The following is a 22,968-nucleotide window of genomic DNA, read 5'->3' as shown; positions in this document are numbered from 1 at the left end:
ATGAAGGAGGTTTAAGTGTTCACCTGATATAATTTATGTTACTGCAAAGAGGAGGGGGGTGTAGCGAGGAAGAGGATGGGGGGGGCGCACCTTCGTTTGGTCTTTATTTGGGGTTTCAAAGATCGAGGGCGACATTTATAATGGCGTATATAGAGAAAATCACTACCATAACGTATTTCGAAAATAGAGGACACGGGAGTTACAGAACCTTTTTATATAGACACTATGACACTCATATGGGAAAAGGAAAAAGAAGTATATACCACGATGTTTATTGAATCTTAGCATTTTTGTTCCTAACTAAAGATATGGTTGATTGAATGAAAGCTGTTTTTGGCTGGCTAAACCCTCAATTCTTCCCTGCAATGGGTCACAAAATACCACCAAATTTGAAAGAAGAAAAAAAAACATATCTCTGCCGTACAAAGTGCAATGAGGATGTAGGTTTGACCTCTAGATGTAGAAAAGTTTCAACATTTGTATTAAGCAATCGACTCCAGCCAATAGTATTAAGAACTTAGTGTTAGGTGTATTCTCAAAGTCTCGGTGATGGACGTGACCTTTGAAGCTATTACATGTCATGGATGAGGATTATTTGGTTATTATTATCATAAATAATATGTTTGTTTGAGTAGTGTGAACTATGTATTTGGAAAAGAAAAAATATTAGGAACCAGAAAAGTTCTGGTTGTATAGTGTAAACAATTGATCTTGTTTGTTAACGCTCCAGCTGGTTGTGCTAATTACAGAGGCGGTAGAAGATGGTTCAACTTGCCAGGGGGAGGGGGGGGGGGCCGGGGGACAGACTTCGAGAGAGAGGGGGATATGTGGCCTTCAATTGAAAGGGCAACCACAAGATCACCTCAAACTGGATCAGTTCTGTGCATTCTGTAGCAGGGTAACTCTAGTACTAGTTTTAAACAAAACAATTTTGGATACATTTTTCTTAATTTCTCCACAAAAATGCACCTTTTAATGACAACGTCGTAGAACTTTACTCAGTGACAAATCCTATGGGTTGCAATTGATCAAAGGGTTCATTTTTTATGGTACTATGGGCGAACTTTCGATATCGGAGGTGGAATTTGAACAATATTGATTATGGCCCACAAATCAGCTGGATGTGATAATGACGACATGTCTCCCGGCAAGACGTGAATTATCAAGCACGCCCCGCCCTCCCCCCCCCCACCCCCTCCAATGGAAAAGGAAATGGTTGTATTATTGTTGCAAACTGTGTCTGAGCATCCCTTGAGAAAGCCATTTAATTTTCGAAACATGCACACATCTAAAGCCTTTGCATACAATAGATACATCAAGGCATCGTTCTATGTACATACATGACAAGCAGAAATAACATTCGACAGTTTTCTATCGTAACTTTGTTCTTAATCTAGTAAATCTGGTATACCCACATGTAATTTTAATAAAAACAATTGCAGTGGTTATCTCTTCGTGAATAACACGTACGGTATCTTTTGTTCATATCTGCTGGTAGAAAACGTCAGGATTTGTTAGCAATTCGTTGTCAGATGTTCTATTAGTTTTCAATATCATGTAACATTTGAAATGCTGACATTGAGCGTGTACTTTTTCTCCTGTTCTTTTTATGTCTACATAGTTAATCATAATAATCAGCAGCTATTTTTACGACGCTTCAGCGACCACAAAGAGAAGCACGCAAAGGCTTATGGATTACAACTTACAGGTCGGGTGGCTTCCAATTCAACATTTTAACTCAAATTTGGAATCTTTCCAAGTTAGAAAGTCATTACAGATGGGAAATGTCGCTGTCCTCGTAATGAGCAATTCGTTAACATATGTTCTCCTATTTGTTTCCAATATCAAATAAAAATGAAATGCTTCAATTGAGCGCGAAGAAGATAGGCTTCCCTTCTGGTTCTAGATCTACGTTCAACAAAGTTGCAATGAACAGGCGAGGATTGAGAAGATGTGGACCTCACCTCATTTCAACCTCTCCCCAAAATCAAAAGTTGTTATTACTACGAACAACTTTGCGTTTAAACCTAATTTATATACTTAATTTATATAATAAACATGTATAAACATGAATCAGAATGCATTATGTGACGTTTAACTGTTTTATAAAGAAGGATCCGTGTATAGACCCCCTACGAATTAGTCGGTTTCAGTGATACCCGGGGTCACCCCCCCCCCACCCCCCACCCCTCCCTTCCTTCTAAAATCCTTGATCCGTCCCTGGTGAGGCAAGAAAGAAACAGTGGAAGCGAATTAGTTACCATCAATTTTTTAAATTTATCATTTGTCGTGTATATCAGCAGAGATAAGCAGGGTCGACCAGATATTGCAATTGATCCAGTCACGCGATCAATATTGAATGCTGATAGTAATGTAAACTGTGTGTTTTATATTTTAAAAGAACAGTAGACTGCAGAGAAAGAAAGATAAATGTAGCTTGAAAATCCACCATCATTTATAAAGATGTGTCATGGAGGCCCTGATAATATCATGTCCTCTCTCTCATATAGAGAAGACGCCCCCCCCTCCCCCCCCCCCCCGTTCTCTTCCTTTTCTGCTTTTTATGTTAAAATTTTAAGTAAACACAATTAGCATACAATATATGTTCGGTTCTGACGTTTTCATTCGTTTCGAGGCTACAAAAAGCACAAAACCTTAAGTTATCTTCTCATCTCTTACAGCCGTCAACAGAATTCTTTCAAAAAAGGGCAATCGCAAAACTTAATCATCTGTAGAGTCGAAAAAGTGACCTGCTTTTCAAAGTGATTTCCCTTTAAGTTACTTGAATGAAAGTACTCTCAGCAACAGAAGAAATTAAGAGCGAGGGAGAGAGAGAGTTTGTGTTTGTTTGTGTGAGGAAAATATCCAGTTCTTTAGACCTATTTATGTCTCGAGTTTAATTCAATAATTTATTTTAATTTCTATCTTCAAAGTTCAAATTTTCATCCACGAACAGGAATATGGAGGGTACCTTTGGAAGCCATGCTTCTTTGATGACTGTAGCCTATACTTGCGGAACTACCACAGTCTTAAATTATGATCAACTTAATGTCAATAGGAGATTGGGGAGGGCAAGGCGAGGAGGCAAAGAGATAGGAGGTAGGGATGGGGAAAGAAGGAGCACGGATGGGGAAGAGGAAGAGAGGGTGGCGGCAGGAGGAGGGTTTGTCATTCTGATAATGAAACTGTAACACCGTGGTGTCATTAAATGCCACATTATGCAGCGTTGTAGTCTTGGCTTGGAGATAAAAACTCCTTGAAAATCATATCAGTATAAATGGGTGGAACGAGAGTAAGAATGCACGTGTCTCTCAAAACCTGCCGGCATACGCATGCGCGTATAAGTAGTCACGTGCATGCGAATCAACCAATTCCAAAGACCCTTTCCTCCAACCTGTACATGAAAATGATATGTATTTCACCATAGAACGTTTTACATACAGTTACTATACTATGTACCTATTGTAATGTGTGCATACACCTGACTTTATTATCTCCGTGTACCTACGCCTACTTTTTTTTTCTTTTTTTTTCCTTTTTTGGCCATATGACTTCAAATATTCCACCCCCGTTTCTCCTCCCGCAAATAGAAAATCTCATTTCCGATCTCAGCTAGCGATATTTTTTTACTCTAGGGATGTTATAATTGCAAAACTCTATATAAGATACCTTTTCAGGTGAATTCCTGCAGTCGTTTTAAAAGCAAGAGAAAAAGAAGAAGAAGAAGTATAACTGGAAATATAAGTTGACATCGCTAGGTCGTAATCAATTCTGAAAAGTTGGAATCTAAAACCGAATAAGTTTAGATTTACAGTTGGAATATTAGGAGGAGGCTTTTGAAACTGAATTACCGGTAAATTCAATTGGAAAAAAAGGTGGGGAAAAATGGGAAAGTCGAGGAAAAATTCATAAAGCAGATATTTTCAAGAATTTATGAATGTAGTTTTTTAAAGTAATCTATAGACTTGAATTAAATTATGTTTCATTATGAACAAAGGCGTATACCGTAATCAATATACACGCAATACTGTATCGTGCAGCATGGGCTGTATCAGATCAGGGAGTTGTCATGGAACAACTCACTGATCAGAAAACGTATGTACATATATATATACATGTGAAAAGACGAGAAATGAGGTATTCATTTTAAAACCCAACAACATAATGCACTGTTTTCTACATTCTACATAATTAAGCTGAACGTAAGGCTTTGGATATTATAGATAGTGTAGTCTCGAGGAATGGAATGACAGCACTTAAGCTAAAAGGTTATATAGGCACTGGCTGCACATTTTAGCCCGCTAAATATCGTTAGTCATGTTCAAGAGTATACTTTTGACGAGTTCACGGATCTCGTCAATGCATCAATTTTCTGCAAATTGACGAGTTGCACACTTACTACCATCTCGACAAGATGAAAAAATTCAGAAAATTGACGTTTTGACGAGATAACGGATCTCGTCAATGCATCAATTTTCTGCAAATTGACGAGTTGCACAGTTACTACCATCTCGACAAGTTGACAAAATTCAGAAAATTGACGTTTTGACGAGTTAACGGATCTCGTCAATGCATCAATTTTCTGCAAATTGACGAGCTGCACAATTACTACCATCTCGACAAGATGACAAAATTCAGAAAATTGACGTTTTGACGAGTTAACGGATCTCGTCAATGCATCAATTTTCTGCAAATTGACGAGTTGCACACTTACTACGTATACCATCTCGACAAGATGACAAAATTCAGAAAATTCTTAAAAGTATGTACGCTATAAGGTAGCCAGGCCTTATGAATAAGGTTATAAAAGCATGCTCAGAATCGGTATACCCGTGTTATGTATTTTATTACCGCCTTTTTTTATTTCTAAAGTTTTGACTACGCTTAACCCCGATGGCTACCTTAGCCTACCACAATAAATGTATGTGTTGAGGGAGCCTACATGTCCATAAGTCAATCGAGGAGCCCGGAGAAGAAGAGAAATGCCATTTCTTGATACTTTACGATGTTTACGATGAATAAATAGCTCATGAAATGTTCAAAGTGTAAATGTCTTGCGATCAACCTTTAAAATCTTCCGATTTCATGTTTTACATACTTCCTACGTAGTTGTTGTTGTTATATAGAAGTCTCATAAGCGAGTATAAAGCGAATATCGTGTTTATGTGTTTATAGGTATAAATATTCATGTTTCCAAAGCAATTTCAGATCTCTTGCGTCATCGTCCATAACGACAAGGAATATTCTACGAGGTATGTATGAAAGTCCTGTCTATTTTGTTGCATACTTAAACAGGAATTCAACCATTTGAATCTCAATCTTTCGTTGCAAGTACTTTTTTTTATAATGTTTTATTTATAAGATACAATATCACAAAAATTTAGGAATGTTTCATGATAATTTCCTCTTTGTGATAAAATAAGGAAATTAACCCTTACTTAATGTTTGGCGGGCCATCAATAACATAGCATCAAATGGACAGGAGGTTTTATTTCTCTTGAAGTTCTTAATTCTACCGACAGGCAGATTGCGCATGAACCTGTATGGAAGTGCTATAGAGGCGGTTCCAGGATTTTAGAAAGGAGGGACTCACCCTGAGATCGTTGAAGGCAACTAATAGGGGAGGGGTATGCAGTCTGCTGCACTCTGAGGCATATTTAGACTGTAAATAAACGGAAGTTTATGAGTTTTTTAATATTTCTAGGGAGGTTGAAGGGGGAGAGGGGGTATACGCCCACACCACCTCCGGATCCACTTCTAAGGGCGGTCTTGGTCTGGGAGTCTTCTTATTTTTGGGCCCGACTGGGTGTAAAATAAAGTCCCTGACTGAACGATTTTCCACCTACTGACGATGGACGTGTGTTAGCTTTTTCAATCACTCTGAGTATTGGTTCTGAGGGGTGAGGCGGGGTTTCTGGTAAGTTGTAGCTTAGTCCTCTTGTGAGATCACATGCCATGGGCCTATACGGATGATTGAGGTTAACTATTTGTTTGTAACACATTGACGAAATCCTTAATTTTGTTAGTTTAGTAAGTGACATACCTACCGATAACCTATACAAAAATGGTTACGTATTACAATTCACTTATTCAACAATTGATAGTAAGCTTTGCGATTAGTTCACTTAGTTCATAATTTAGCAATATAAGCACAATTCGCTGACAAAAAGTATATACTCTTGTTATTATAGTTGAAATTGGACCTTTTTTTATTTTTACTTTGCTCTTTACCCTGATAGCTACCATAGCCTACCACAATTCATATATACTTGTCGAGGGAACCTACATGTCCAAAAGGTCAACCGACGAGCAGAGGGAAGAAGAAAATTATCGATTTTTATTACTTTATATATATTACTCGTAGACGAATCGTTTAACTGTATGCAAAAAAAATGTTACAGAGGTTAAATCCTCACCTTTCACCTATTCGACATATCGTAGCAAGCCAGTCGATTATCACATATGTAATATGTTAGCAATATAAAGCACATGGACGACCTGGCAATACCTTGTATGTTTCTAACATGACAATTGTCAAACACGCACTCACATTAGTTTAGCATGTGTCGGCGGTTCATCACATTTGTAAATGAAATGTTACGATAAAAAAATAATAATAATAATGAAGGTGATTAATTATTTGCCAGAAATGTCAAATAATTTATTTCTGGCTGAGCATGTGACTGAATGCTTTGAATATTTGACAGAAATAAAAACAAAAAAAATTAAAGGTCAAGGTTCTTAGGAAGTGAGTAACTCATCATTTATTTGGAAACTGTCAAACTTGTCCGATTTCCAGCAATACTCAGTTCATTAAAAGTTCATATACTTTTCATGTGAACATCAATTATGTTAGCACATTTTTTAGCAATATTTTCTTTCTAAAACTAAAGCATAATAAAGTGAACGTTTGAAGATACCGACAAGGGGGGGGGGGGCGGCAGAGGGTGACAAATCAATGTTCAGTGGTGTTTGAAATAGTCATCTTTGACGGCACCACCTGAAAACCATCGCTGTGAAAATTACTGGTGTCGTATGACAACTGCATACGGTGGTAGTTCTTTTTCTTGTTGGGGGGGGGGGGTTGAGGGGGGAGTGCCGACATTGAATTCTTGCCAATGTAACACTGATAGAGTGAAGACACGCAATAGCTTAATCGATGATACTGTCGGCTCCTCATTGCAGGCTAAACGTTAATATTAATCAATGGTTTTCTAAAACATGTTCTTTTAACTTCATTTAAAAACAACATAGCACCTTTGGATGCGATTATGGGCACGATGATTCTTCCCAAATGTGTAATGCATTTTGAAACATGTCTTTTCAGGACCATAAAATTTTTTCCCATCGAGTGTTGTTCTGCATCCGAGGAACTGACGTGATGATCTGTGTATTAGAATATCTTGTCCAGTCACTTTAATTGATGAGCCTCATCTATATATTTAAAAGCTCATTTTCTCCAAATAAGAACCATGTTAGAGAAATACAACCGAGATCAATAACAGTGCGTTTTAATGCTCCTTAACATATCGAAATACAAAAAAAATGAGAGAGAGATAAAAAAGATTAATTAATATTGCATATGTTACTCGTGTATAATTGTTTGTCGTGTCAAGTATCTTTAACAACCCCAACCTTCTCTTTTAAAAAAAATTCATAATACTTGGACTAGAATTTTAAAACCTCTAGCAGATACAAAATGTAAGAATTATGCGAAGTGAAAACTCTTTCGAGGCTAATAACCTCATTCAGGACGCAATATTTTAAGTTATAACAGGAATTTTCGACTTCGCTGCGGTCGTTACCTTCAAAGGAATAAAAGTAGTCGTTCGTCCCCAAACATGCACACATAAACCTGTCAGGGAGGTGACAAACCACTAAGCAGCGAAGTTACCGGTTATCAATAATTCATGAAAATGTCATCGAAGCTTGACGAGTAAAGTCGCATGCTATATTCCCTGCATATTTATAAGTATCCCAAATAGATAGATACCCCGTATACAACTTCTGTATACAACGTATATATATATATATATATATATATATATATATATATATATATATATATACATATTTATATATATATATATGTATAAGCATGACTTCGGCATAACGTTTAGCCTAAAAGTGTACAATTCAACGCTGATTGGAGTGTGATGCTTAATTAGATAGATATTTCTGATTAACATGATTTTCTTAAGATCCACAATTTTACCTGTACTTTTTCTTCCTCAAACCACTAAAAAATAAAAAATGAAGTTTTTCTTCCGTAATTTTATACTTATACTGTTTGGTGTTACTCTTTTTTCTCGTTAATCTTTCCCCCATTTTAGTTGTATTCGCAAGCTGCGAGTATCACACAACCATTGATTTTGATTGCATTGGTAACATCAACGTCACTCTATTTTCAAATATTCCTATTTTTGGCTAGAAATTTGACCGCACCGATTAAAGTTTGAGTATACTTTTTGAAGAAGAAATCTTGAACTATAAAATTCCGTAAAATTTGCTATTGGTCGTCTTGAGCCCAGAAATCACTTTCTATAGATACATGCGGGATAGACACTTTATACCCGACGGAAATTTTCAGAAAGTATTAGTAACAGATTATTTTTCTGTTGGCTTTTTACTATCAAACGTGATTACGTTCGCGGTCGTACGTATCCGTGACAATGACTCCCTTGAAAATGAAAAGGTCTGTGACGTCAGCGATGTCCCTTATGAATAAATCATGAAATAGTGCTCGAAATGAGCAAAAGGATTTTTTTATTAAATATTGAAGCCAACCTACTACAGTTGAAGTCAAAGTTCAAAACATGACATATTCAAGGATTATGACTTAATCAGTCATGTGATTTGAGTAACAAATAGCAACGAAAAAAATTATCAAAAATAAATCATCATGCTACTTTAAGGTGGGCTTTTCAACATATGGAAAATTGGAACATGTTAGATCTCTATCCCTCCAACTCCTCCTGTTTACCAGCCCCTGGTAGTACCACACCCTCACCGTAGCAGGAACGATATCAAGGCTGATCTATAGGACTTTCAAAAAGGAGGGATGTGGCCACAGAGGTCGATGACACCGACCCCCCCCCCTTACCTCCCTCGAAAATTTTCTCAGGCATATCTACGCTATTTGTGGGACTACATGCTATGTTATGCTACTAACTGTTCTTTTGTTGTGTGCATTTTGTGAATTGGGGTTTTTACGCCACGTTCTCCCCTCCCTCCCCTTCCGGATCCGCACCTGGATAAGGTACCTGAAAAAGTTTTCTTCCTAGACTTAAATTCACCAGCGAATATAAACTTAGACGTGAGGTCAAAATTTCCGCAGATGGAGAACAGTGTTATATTACATTTATGAGACAACAGTTCCTATTTGCGGGATTAAACAGTTCGCACATTCTTACCGTTTAGGAACAGATTGGATTATCAAAATGACTGGGTCAATGTTACGCAATCTTAAATCCAAATATGGCCAAGCACCAAAATTTCTCTTAAAAGGGAAAAAATCGAGTCTAAACATTGTAACATGCATATACACGTACTATATAGGTACATATGACTACAAGGTTAGTTATGAAAACTGACGAACATATTTATATATGTATATATATGCGTCTAATATATACAAGAGGCCAATCTGCAGTGTAACCAAAAGAACTAACGAGATAAAGGCTATACTATTTTCACTCCACGAATAAACTCTCTTTCATCGACCGACTTTAATAAATTGTTTTGTGATACAATGGTATTATAGGCAAGTGCGATAAGTTTTTGAGGCCTACTGAAGGATGAAAAAATGACAAGCTTACGGAAACCTTGAGGTGCCATAAAATCGTCAAATTATTCTGTAAATATGTCAGCAATTTTCTACAATAACGTTAAAGTGCAAAGGAAAAGTAACTGGAAAGAATTGTGTGTATAAAAAAGTCAGTAAATCTAACCCTCCCTCCCTTCCCTCCCCACCCCCATTATAACAAACTTAATCACTTGCAATAAACTAATGATTTCCTGTGAATTGATCATTTCGTTTTCAAAATGACAAAACGATTGTTCACCGTACATTGAAGATTTTAAGAAAAAAATGTGGATATACTTTTACGAAAACTCGAAGTTTGGTGTTTCCATGCATTTGGCTGTCAACATTCTGTCGCGAAGACAGTATAATTCAAGTCATAACGCAAATTTGATATTTAAAAGAGAATTGAACAGGAGCTCCTTTTTCATGTCATTTATATTCATTTCAATTCGACTACCAGTCAAGTATAGCTACATTGCTTGTAGATTAGATATCAACAACAACAAAATGACAACTCTAACTGAGTAATCTGTTTGTAAGCAGAGTAACACAACTAATTGAGAGTATATGATAATTAATGAAGTCATTCCGTGTTCTTATCAAGTTATCGTTCAGTCTATTTTTTGGTTTGGGCAACTTCCTAAATAAATCACAAACTTTCAGCTTTTCGTTCGACATCATTCTTATGAATACTTTGGTAGCAGATATCATCAAAAATTTACCTCAACGGAGACAGGTGATTCATGAAGTTAAAGATACAACCAGCAGAATATGTTTCCATGGAAACATCTCTCTGATGTCATTATAGATAACCAAAGGAATATGTTTTACCGCCTTTTACAATCGGCGGGGGGGGGGGGGGGGACATGTAAATTAGCCTTTATATAATTGACTCCATGCATTGCTTCAATGTGACTTTTCAGTTTATAGTACTCAAATATTGTCGTAACTCAAATTTCAAGTTTCTCTGTTTAGTAATAAATTAAGTATGAGAGACAAATTGGCATTTCCAAGATCATTATCAATTTTGGCTCGTTTTAGTGAGAACCATTTGTAATTCAAATTTACGTTTAAACTGGATTTTATTCCCAATTTATTGTAAATTATTCATGATCATTAATGTGATATTGATATGAAAAACGAGAGAGGAAAGAAATCCCCAAACAGAGCATTTCAATACTTGAGGAAAAATTTGAAACGAAATTAGCTTCTTTCAAAGGGGTTGGTGTTGCCTACCACCCCTTTCCTCGCAAACTATGATTTTTTTTTACAAAAACTGTATTGTTTTGGTTTGTATGGGGATGGGATTGGTTCTGGAAAGAAAGAAGTGTAGTCCATATTTGAAAAGCTTATACTGTGACGTCAGTAAGCCTATCGCAAACTCTATATATTGCGTCCAAGTCTTTATATGATGGTGGGACGTTAAAGCAACCTGTTTCAGACAGTATTATTCAAAATGATATCCACTCAAGTTACCTTGACAACTGTCCTGCTTAAGTTGTAAGCCACAATTAACTGGTTATGATCAAAGTTAGCAACCTCCATTTTAGTACTGAGGGGGTGGGCGGGGGGTAAGAAATTTATGTCGTCCAGGAGAGGAATCCACGGAAGATTTGCTAAAACGGAGGGTACTAAGATGGCATATTGTGCTATACTTTCCAATTTTAGAAATAATGTTGAAGACTTTTCGACTGCTTAGAATGTACCGCACATACCATATACATGTATGCATTTATGTTGTGTACACAAGGTTTTTGTTTCATTTCATTATATTCTGTCTGCAAGTGGAAGTGGGGGGGGGGGCTCCGAGCTTATTCTGGCGGGGGGGGGGGGTGAATTATACGTGGTGGCGCCCCTGATTTATGAGCCTCAAGGGTAGGTGACATTGACAACACCAGCTTAGGCTGTAATATATACAACAATGCAAAGAAGACTACACTAGGTATGCCTGTACATGACATATGAAATTGTGTACTTATATTAAAAATATCTATCAACGCTAACTTTTGACCAGCGGTATAGATAGCAAAGTAGGTGCCTGGGGACAATTATGTCACATAATTACATTTTTTTGGGAGTTGAATATGTATTGTTACATGATTCTAGAAACCTGAACCATCTACTTAAGAACGAAATGAATTTAGGGGGGGGGGCACAAGAAGATATATTTGATAAATAGGTTTAATATTCTATATGTAAGAGCCGAATTTCGTCTACCCTTTATCATAAACTTTGATGTTAAAGCAATCCATCTTTGATTAATACATTTATTTTATACAGCAGATAGTTAATTGGTTATTAACATTCCAAGTGACCCCCACAGGAGCAATTACTTAGTCAAAACATCCCTTCAAAAATGTCTTAATTGCTTTCTTGTCACCGACCAAAAGTTGCGATGATCTGTATACCCTGCCGACTATATATTTATTAATTTTATTTATCAAGAAATACCATCTTTTGCAATCTCAACCGTCATATATTTCAAGACTAGAAATTTTTATATTTTTGTTTACGAGAGCTCGGTAAAAAATAATTGCTGCCTCTCGGCTTCGGGGTGTTTTACATTCTTTCTTCCTTGATACAGTCGTTAAGCTACATCTATAACATTTGATGAGCGTATTACTGTTTTTATCATTTGTAAGCATAAGGTATATAGCGTTTATTTGTGCTAATTTACATGTATGAATTATTTGTATCAATAAAATGAGGCGGATAATGCAACTGTATAATGAGATGTTGGTTATGTCGTACAATAGATCCATGGATATCTAGTATATATGTATACTTATATGTACGTTTATGGAGAAGTTCAGACATCGTTGTCTGCTAAACATGCAGGATCGAACTGAGGGGCGCCATATTCATCGAATAGATAACAAATTGTCACCACGCTGTTTATTGCATGTGTATCCATAGATCGTATATGTGTGGGGGTGGGGGTGGGGGATACGTGTCGTCCCTCCTGATGCACCCATGCCCTTTTCGTGATTACGCACCTCCGCGTATAGGCCCACTTAGTTGAGGAAATAAGGGTATTCGAATATGCGGGTTGTATCACGTTAAAGGTATATCACAGAATCGTTACAACAACCACATTGTTTGATCAGCACATCGTCATTACTGGGAATAATATACTTGAGATGTTATAAACTTTGTTTGATTTCGTCAACAGTAGCGAAGGGGATTCCGCTCGCCCTGCCTAGGGGTACTTTGATCCAACGTGTGTGTACCTCCTCCTTTATCCGTGTTTGCTTTCTTATTTACATGCATGGTACGTGTGTGAACTTCTCGAAAACTGTAGAACCGTAGACACTATTTTATGTGTTTAACATTTCAATGTGGGTGCATTCGGGAAATCTAACACGCAACTTCAGTGAGATAGTCATAAATTTATTGCCGACGAGCTATAATATAGCAAAAGAGTGTGAGTGTCATTGTGAAAAGTAATAAATTTTATATCAGTGTGAATAATAGAACCATATAACACGTATATATAAGTTCACCATATATACCAATGTACAATGTTCGTGGATGCTACAAGGACAATCTACCATGTTTAATGCAAGGGATGTCTTCTGGCAACAGGAAACATGAAATCTGCATGATATACTTCTACGAAGAAGGTAAGAATCCATAGTAACAGTACTTATAAACAGTAAATATTAATAAATTTGATGTATCATTCTTTACAAAATATTCATATGATATGTAAGAAACTTTGTGCTACAAAATATAGCCAGAACTCGAAGATAAACTTGACTCAATAGTACACATTCTGTAGCACTGTAGCTGATAGTCAAATGAGGAGATAATGTAACCAGGTATTATGACCGCTATATAGGTATCAGAGGTGTTTTTATATATTCCACTTCCAGTATAGGGTCTATGGTAGGAATCTTGGAGTGTTAATGATGTAAATGACAATTAACGAAAGCATAACGACAGGATTGGATATGCACAGACAAAAAATACTTTCTTTTGTCAATTGAGTAGGGAATCTGCATTCCAAACACCGCGCATTGAAATCTTTTACGGGCCGGACTTGACCCTGGATCGCATTATTAAAGGGAGTGAACAGTCGCGCACAAAGAAACGTCTGATGCCGGTAATCTGACCAGGTTTCGAATGAGGTGTAACAGAAGTGTTAGACACCACCATCGATCCCAGAAAATACACACACAGCTTGCCACCGTCAGTAATTAGACGCTAGTGTACAGTCAATACATGCAGCTACGGTCAATACTTTTTCAGAGGGCGGCACGTGGTTTGGGGCGAGTCTTAAAGGAACCCTGGTATAAGACACACAAACTCCCTGCCAATCGTACCGTATCATGCATAACGTATATAATATTCTCCTACTTTTCCTAAAAGACTTGACAGAACGAAACTGTTTGTTTTCTTTTACATTTGACCATATCGATAGTTTATTTTGTGATTTTGGGAAAACATTTGTGTAAATTTCAACAATAAAATTATGTGAATTAATTATAATTATGACGTTGTTTCCACGCTGACTAATAATTACGTCACTCCTTATATCCAGCTTCTCCGATACATGCATTTTCTACCACCATCGAATTATCATGTTGAATTCGGAAAATCTTATTTTCATTTGGGTGACGTCATCTCTGGAGACCTGGCTCTATTCAAATTTGATCTTCTATATTTTCTGATGAAGTATAGTAAAGATTCTATCGGTGACGTCATCAGGTGGCATGGACTTATACGATGATCCTCGGATAAACTGACCCACATATTGATATGTGGATGTCAATGTACTTTCTGTATATTCTTTATTTCGCTTTCTCTTGTGCACTGATACATATAGAAGCATTAACACAAGGAGACCGTGGGTCAGAGCCTATATATATTTATATATCATTTCCTTTATATCATTAGTGTGCGCACTTGAAAGGACCGTAAACTAATAAAGAGAAATTTGCCTATACTCTGATTAGAACTGACAATTTTCTCTGAGGATATCAAGAAGTTTCCCGCCAATTTTACAACAAAAACTGAAACTTGTATAGATAGCGTGTGTAAGTATGTTAACGAGGCTTTGTGTAAGTTCTTGGGGGAGAAAAAGGTTTTATTATGACAAAGTGAAGAGATAGCGAATTCGTACTACAATTATTTATGCTGAACTATTGTGAAAAAGCAATAGAACCCCGGCAAAATTAAGTTTAGTGTAGGATTTTGTGTATGTGAAAAGTTAAGGTAAGCATATGTTAAATTGGGTAGAGTATTTTGTTTTTGTATATGACATATACAGTAAGAATCTGACAGTCTATATTCACAGGTAAAATGTAGTGATGTATACTGAAATGACCATAGGCCCTACAACACTTCCAGAGGTAGATCTAAGGAGCGGATCGGGCCCGTGCCATTCTTCTGAATTTCTTTGGCACTAATACTAATAATTAACTGCAAACGTCATTTTGCATTCTTGTGCTTTGAACCGATTTTGTTTTGTTTTTTGGCACCATTTTTTTCGGTATAATATCGGTTATTTACCGATACTTCCGGAGAAATCCTGGACCCGCCATTGCCTTTGTCCTTTCAAAGATTATACCGTTAACGTATACACTTTGCCAGTGTGACATAACCCTATAACACGTTATAATTTGAGTGAAGGGTAACAAACAGGGCAGTGCTGGATTAAGCCCCTCTTGGATCCTATAAGACAGCATATATGCTTTCGTTTCTCCGTTATCATACGTTTTGTAGTCACCGCTAGGAACTGTAGGAACTAGAAAGTTGGAATGTCTTGTATCAAGGAGGCTTCGCTGACTTCCCTTGACTTGGTGGTGGGGGGGGGCGGGCCTTGGCACAGTGGCATCTGTCTAATCGATAATCTGGCAATGGGTAAGGGGAAACCAACCACGTTCGGCAAGGGATGAGATGTAGTATATCAATATTTTGGACTAAACTTAAAGATGTGTACTGGCATACAGGCATATAGCAAAGACAGGAATGGGACGGTGAGTTTGTTATAGTCCACAATTAAAGAGCTAATGTCTTTCGCCGTGGCTGCCCTATAGTCTACTGGAAAATACTGAAATGGGGAACAGAGCCAAAAATAGCTTCATCATATTTTTTTTATTATTTTTTTTTTACATTAAACAAAATAGTCCTTTATTGGTTTTCGTCCATAAACTTTATGCCTATCAAATTGATTGCTCTGTTCAGTTGAAATACGACGAGTTGACAGATTTTGAAAATTATTTTTAGACAACAGAGGAAGAATGCATTAGGATCTGACAGACTTAAGGCCCCTTAATGACTTTGAGGTACATTTGTGTTATATCGGGGTATATATTTATGTCCGAAATACCATACACACACAAAGGAAAAACACTAAAACAAATGTTGCATTGATATACGACGTAAACCCTTGGGACCTATAGGGTTTCATATGTTGAAACGTCTATTAAGGTAGCTGGAATTAAATGGATGGCAGGTGTAGGCCTGTGGGAGAGATTTAATGGTGTGCTTTGTTTTATTTTAGTTGAGGGAGGTGGGGGGGGCTTTGGTTGACAATTTTCTTAAACCCGTCGAGTACTAAGATTAGTAAGAAAGTTAAAGTCTCACATCACTGGTCTCAACGAAGACTTGGGACCAATAAACAACTACCAGTTCCACAAACATAATATATAATCCGTCCTTCCTATTCTTTGCTCCTTAATCCGCGCTTTCTGTATAGTCATGGTTTATTTCGCCTAACTATATAGCTGATGATAGTGAATAGACCTGCTAACAAAATAAAGATACGGGTATCTCATTGAACCTAAGGAGGGCATACATTAATCTGACCCACTTCTGGATTAGTCAACATCGTACCCAAATATCTAAACGTACAACATTTATATATATACTTCCGTTTGAACAGTGTATAGACTTCTGTTACAAAAAAACAATTATTTTCTTTATTTATACGAATGCACCCCTCCACCACCCCCCCCCTTCTTCCGCCACTCAAAGCGTTGTTTTGGGTATATGTATTTTAAACGTCCACTTATACCATATCCTTAATCTTGTCAATGCCGTATTAACCTATGTCCACAAAGTCTGTTCTTTCTACAAATTAGTTTAATAAGTCCACCAAATATTACCTTTTCTTTTATTCTTTATAGCAATTCAATAATTAATTAGTCTTTATATATCATATATTCTGTTTTTTAACGTCAAGTAAATAAATTTATCCCCCCCCCCGACCCTCATAAACAAAAAAGACAAGGAAAAACAAACCATACAATATTGCATAAAATTCGTCGCCATAGTAACCGGAATTATCTCGTATCATCATCTACGAAACGGTGAATAATGTAAAAGCTATTCCTTGACGGAGAGGAAAAAAGAGGTATAGTCTTTTTGTCTTGTCTTTTATTGAACTTTCTCCTGCATATCAAACGCATACACGTTATTTGCAACTCCATTAAAAAAAAGTTTACACGCCATCTATGGGCGATGGTAGCACGGATTGCTGTCGGGTTCTTTCAAATACTGCTAAACCGTTCGCGAAACGACCATTCGCTTCAACGCCCGAAATGCATGAACTGTATATTGATATGAACCTATGTATAACCACAGTTTTAGTTAGTTTTACGCTTCCCCTCAACAGACGTACCGTATTCAAGCATAAAAGGATACAAGATTCTTTTTCTTCACTTGATGCTAGATATTGGATAATATACGGTTTAACGGAATTTATAATTTCACTTCGCTACACTGGTATGAAAATTTAACCTTGGAGACTCTTACGTATACGTGATTTTTTAACGCTGTGTGAATTTACACGGATTTTTATCTTTTTATCGGAGATTTTAGAACACTGGATTGAGTTTCTTGTCGTTCCTGGTTTCTTGACTCTCTGTAATATGGAACTTGCCAAAGAGTTATATTAGTGGTGAGTTTATTTTATAATTCTTAAACCTGTTAGTTATGACACTTTAATGTTTACTCGTAAAATCAAAAACTTACAGTAAGCTGTGTTCACTTCATTTAAATCTAAAAAAAAACATCGGCGGTAAGTCGCGAGTATACTGTGTCAGCGGGAATACAAGATTGGCCGCTAACACATTTAAAACAAAGGGGAGGGGGGTATGGGGTGATGGAAAAATGTGTGGGTGTGGGGGTGGGGGTTGGGGTCGGTTGAAGTTTTGTCATTTATCACCTGAATAGATATTTATGTGCTAGATCGACCTGAAAGGTACACGTAACGTTTTTATTGATATTTTTGGGGATAGTAGTGTCTGTATTATGGAAAGGGAGGGGCGGGTAGGGGCTCGGTGGGTTAGGGACGTAATTGGAAGTGTGGGGAGGAGCTGGGAGGGGCGGGGAAGGAGATTGGAGTTGGATGGGATGAGGAAGAGATGATTGTGACGGAGGACGTTGCGGGTGGGTATTTCACCCTCCCCTGTCACCCGGGTACGCAATTCACCAGGAACTTGTAACCTAACTATGTTTAACTTGAACAAAACCAACTATATAGGGATTAATTTAATGGATAAAATAGCTGACAATATTAGTAAACCATTTAAGTACCCGATCCGACATTACGTACACACGTGATATACACGCGGTTATATTGCACCAGATTCATTAATACACTACCTACCCTGCATGTTTCAATATAAAAGTAATTAAAAAAGAAAGATAATATACTGCTCCGACTTTCGATTCATTAAAATTGGATTTGTTTGGTCAAGGGCACACATGGTCAATAACAATTGTTTACAAGGCTAACATTTATCAAAGGCCGCAGTTAATAACTTAAACATTTAATAACTTATACATGTACCCCCTCTTTTAGTAATAATATACCTGTAAATAATTCTTTCCAATTTGACTCATTAAAATATATTTTGTATAAACCTCGGTGTATAGCTCTATAATTAAAATTTTACAAAATACCGGTTTCCCGAAATCGTAAAAAAAAACGTTTAAATGTAAACCATGATTAAAAGAATCAACTGCCAGGTTTCTACAGTGGCATGTCAAGTTTCCTCCATTATAATTTGTAACAGACAACGTGTCATTATCTCAGGTTCTTGTCGGTGTGGTTGCGTGGTGGGAGGGGGGGGTGTATGTGTGTGTGTTGGGGCGTGTATGTGAAAAGATGAGGCATAATCTTGATTTTACATTCTGCACGGCTTTACAGAAATTAACATTACAATAATAAACTGTACTATACTTATTGTACCTCCATTTTTTTTGGGGGGGAGGGGGTAAATTAACTCTCATAAAAATACATAATATGCTCGATATATACTCTTATTGGAGTATAAAGGGCCTCTTATAGAGTGATCTCGGAAACTGAATAAAGCCCCCTGATGCATAATTAAATGATGCCACAGCATGTCATGTAGTATGTGTATTATAGCTATACATAAGGGATGTTAAATGGGACGCTTGTAACGATTTGCGTTTGTGTGCCAGACGCAATGCGAGTTAAGTCATAGATGTCATAGACGTCTTATCACAACAACCAGTATTTGTTTAACCGTCAGTGTCTAACCGGATATGTTCTTGAGGCATTCTTATTGCTACGGAAATATTGAAACAATTTCCTGTTCTGAACACAAATTGCATGATATAAAGTTCTTATATAGAGAGAATTTTCTCTTAGTCGCGTAACCAAGCATGCGTAACGGATATCTGCAACACCACCACCCCCCACCGTAACCCCTCCTCCCCCACCCAGAGTGGTCAAAGGAGAGTGTGAAAGACATGACAATTCGGAAAAGGAATAAATGGAAATTAGCCCAGGCCATAATTCTTACATGTTACTATACCAAACTATGTAATAGGCCTATATCCGAAATCTATGATATCCTCGTGTCCTATAAGGTACATAATATATATATATATATATATATATATATATATATATATATATATATATATATATATATATATATATATATATATATATATATATATATATATATATATATATAATATATATATATATATATATATATATATATATATATATATATATATATATATATATATACATAATATATATATAGGCTATTGTGTTTCATATACATATTCTGATGCATAGATATATATGTAAGTGGATGAGACGCCTTCAATTTGTCGTTCTATGTTACCGTTGATCCGAACAGTTCTCGTTAGTCATACATTTACGTTTAATCACAAACTGTCACTTATCAACTCAAGTTTCGTGTTTCATTGCTGATGATCATAAATAACTTGCGATGATGTTAAGTCGACAAGTTATTTTACATACCGAATGTTTGTCATTGATATATGAAAAGAAAGTCATTTCGATATTTTAATTTAATTTAAACCTTATAAGAGTGTTTGTGGATAAGACTTTCTATCCTCTCTCTCTCTCTCGCTTGTTTTCTTAGAGTTGTATTTGTTGATACATATCGTAAAGGAGGTCTTTGGATTTGATTTGGTAGCGGTTTGCGAGAGGGTGTAAGAGCATAGGGCTATTGTTGGGGAGGGCAGTGTGAGGGACAATTCATTTTCTTCTCAAAATGTTAATTCTTTTTAGCTGATTTCAGACAAAAGCTTCTGAAATGCTAGGGAGTGATAATGTCATATTTTGACTGATCATATACATTCATTGACTTAATTTAAGTCGAAACGATTTAAAGAGTCCCAGTCATGGGATCCCCGGTTCGATTCCCCGCCGACAGCAAGGTGTGTCGTCTGGCAAGGGTGTTGTTCAATAACAACTTCCCGACATGGACGTTAAATGGATGTGTGCCGAGAGATTGGCTTCGGTCAGCTTGCGAGTCTATAAGCCTCCATGGCTTCTTTCGCGAGTTCCTGCTTGCGGGAAGATCACATATACACATATACATACATACAAGAGTGCATTGTCAATCTATAGTAAGATTGTGAGACACTGTTAGTCACTTAAACATAGCCATGCATGTATACTTTCTTCCACACAGTGTATGCAAAGAAAACTATACACTCTGTAACAGTTATAGGTTTGGTGCAGTATGCGTTCATATACTTGCTTCAATGGGAACATCAGAATTTTCAAAATTCCAGGTCGCACTTAATTTTGTTTCCCTTTATTCTATACCCTATCCCACCACACCCCAACCTAACCCTCCATCATAGGCAAATTATTGTAGAGTATGATCTGAGATTTTATCAGAAACAATTAACTATTTCAGTATATACCGGCATGGAATTTCAATCAATTTTCGACGGCAGAATTAGTACTTTTTGTACCATAAGAATTGATGTCTCGTGTTTCTTTTATAACATTATTAGCTGCACATACATTATACAATTATCGTTATTGTCCTTAATAAATGCCAGAAAGTACATTAACATAAAATAGTCACCTATATGTAGGGACTATACCAGTATAAAGCTAAAAAAAATCGCAAAAAATATTTTTTACCCATTATGACGAAGTCATTTTAATGTCTAATTTAACCCTCCTCGGTGTCTAGTTTATAAATCGACTGGACAGAGAATCCAGCTTGTCAGAGAATCCAGGATTCCAAGATATTTTCCAATGAAGTTGAACAAATTTTGGGCCAAACTTTGTACTCAGTATACCATAGTGATTTTTTAAGATGTCCGATCAAACTAGACAATATGTATCTTTTATTTCCTGTCTTTGGGAAATTTAATTGAATCGGATTTATTGGTTGATTGATTTTAATATCGATATACAGCTTTAAGGACACACCATGATTGTACTCGACAGAGGGAAAACAAGTTTAAATATGTCCGTTAAGTTAATTGTGGTAAAAGAAAAAAGGAAGATTTTTAATTTGAAGCTATTTATGTCTTACCACGTCTTTGAAATGTCTATTTTTTCATATGATACGTACATAGCATATATTCTATCATTTTCAGCATTGGAAATGTCTCTCGAGGCAACAGCTGTAATCTAAAATGTTGACATTTCTAGGGTAAGATTGAAGATATATAAATAGTTTTGAGAGATACTCCAGGGTGAGAAAAAAAATTGAGTTTGACTGATGGAAAGAGTAAGATATATTCTAATCATCCCGCGGTTAAACATTGCATTCAAGTTCACATTGGGTACAAAACGTGCCAACTTGAAATGTTGTCAACTTGAAAGAGGTACGTAGGAGTTTTTAAGGAAATCAAATTTTACTCTACACATAGATGTTCATCTTTCATCAGAGAATTAAAAAAGTCACTATATTATCCCATTTAAAGCAGCTTTCGGGTGTTTGGATATTGGTGTTATATTTTCGAGTGCTCTGAGAACCTCAAATAACAACGAATATACAATACACTATAGCTTAGTTAGGTTAGGCATATTTTTTAAAACTCTTTTCCATATTCAAAACATTTCCCAGTCAGATTTTCTATTTATCGTTAATCTACATAATTTTACGCTTTTCTACATAGAACAGATATATTTCTTACAACATTTGCATTTTGATTAAAAGTGTTGAAGCTAGAATACAATTTCAGCTTAACAAAGAAATTTACGGTGTATCCCTCAGTATTTTGATAATCCGACTTATAAACCTCAAGTTGAAGCTCTTAGCTTTGCCTTTTCAAATATGCTAGAATATAAAATACTGGTCATCCACGATAAAGTTTCCAAAGGCATCCTTCTGCTACCCTCTAAAAAGTTTGCTCATGCGCACTGAGACATAAACTTCTCAATGCTAACACGCCTCAATATGCTCCCTGTCCGTGAATCATTTAGATCCAGGGAGAGTAAGAATTTCTAGGGAAGTGAATTTGAAACTTTTTTATAAATTGTTTGAAGCACAGCCACATTTGAATGGCATCGCCGTTGATTACTATGAGCACATGTTAATTGCACTTTGCTGAATTGTTCTACAAAGAGGCCTCTTCAAATCACAAAAGTGGTCAAATGGATGCTTCTTTTTCCCAAACAGAGGCACTCCATATAGTTATGGAAAGGGGCCCATTTTGATTTTATCCACAACACTGCAGAGGGGCGAGCTGGAGGTGGGGGGGGGGTGGGGAGTTGCCTCTATGTTCCCCTGACTTATATACTGTCATGCGCATTGGTAAACTCGCTTTTCATTTCTTTTCAACAAGTAGGAACGAGACGTGTAACTATAGATGCATACCTTTCAAAGCGAATATTTTGCCTAGAAATTGTTGTATTTTCATTGTATATCATGAACATTAGTTTGTGGGGT

The 22,968-nt window shown here is 36.6% G+C and overlaps 2 protein-coding genes across 5 annotated transcripts in view; one reads left to right on the top strand and one right to left on the bottom strand.

Moving 5' to 3' along the window:
* LOC139968756 (uncharacterized) overlaps nt 1–22,968 on the bottom strand; it is a 223,241-nt gene that overhangs the window by 18,356 nt on the left and 181,917 nt on the right. The window lies entirely within an intron of this gene.
* LOC139968752 (uncharacterized) overlaps nt 13,178–22,968 on the top strand; it is an 87,388-nt gene continuing 77,597 nt past the window's right edge. For 2 of the 4 annotated variants that reach the window (XM_071973106.1, XM_071973101.1), the window contains exons 1-2: nt 13,178–13,428; nt 17,626–17,711. The gene's annotated coding sequence lies outside the window, so the exon portion shown is untranslated. The remainder of the gene's footprint in view (nt 13,429–17,625; nt 17,712–22,968) is intronic. The other 2 variants (XM_071973102.1, XM_071973105.1) reach the window with 2 other exon arrangements.

Source organism: Apostichopus japonicus, chromosome 6, assembly GCF_037975245.1.
Source record: "Apostichopus japonicus isolate 1M-3 chromosome 6, ASM3797524v1, whole genome shotgun sequence".
Taxonomy (NCBI): Eukaryota; Metazoa; Echinodermata; class Holothuroidea; order Aspidochirotida; family Stichopodidae; genus Apostichopus; species Apostichopus japonicus.
This window is presented reverse-complemented; position numbering and strand designations above follow the sequence as displayed.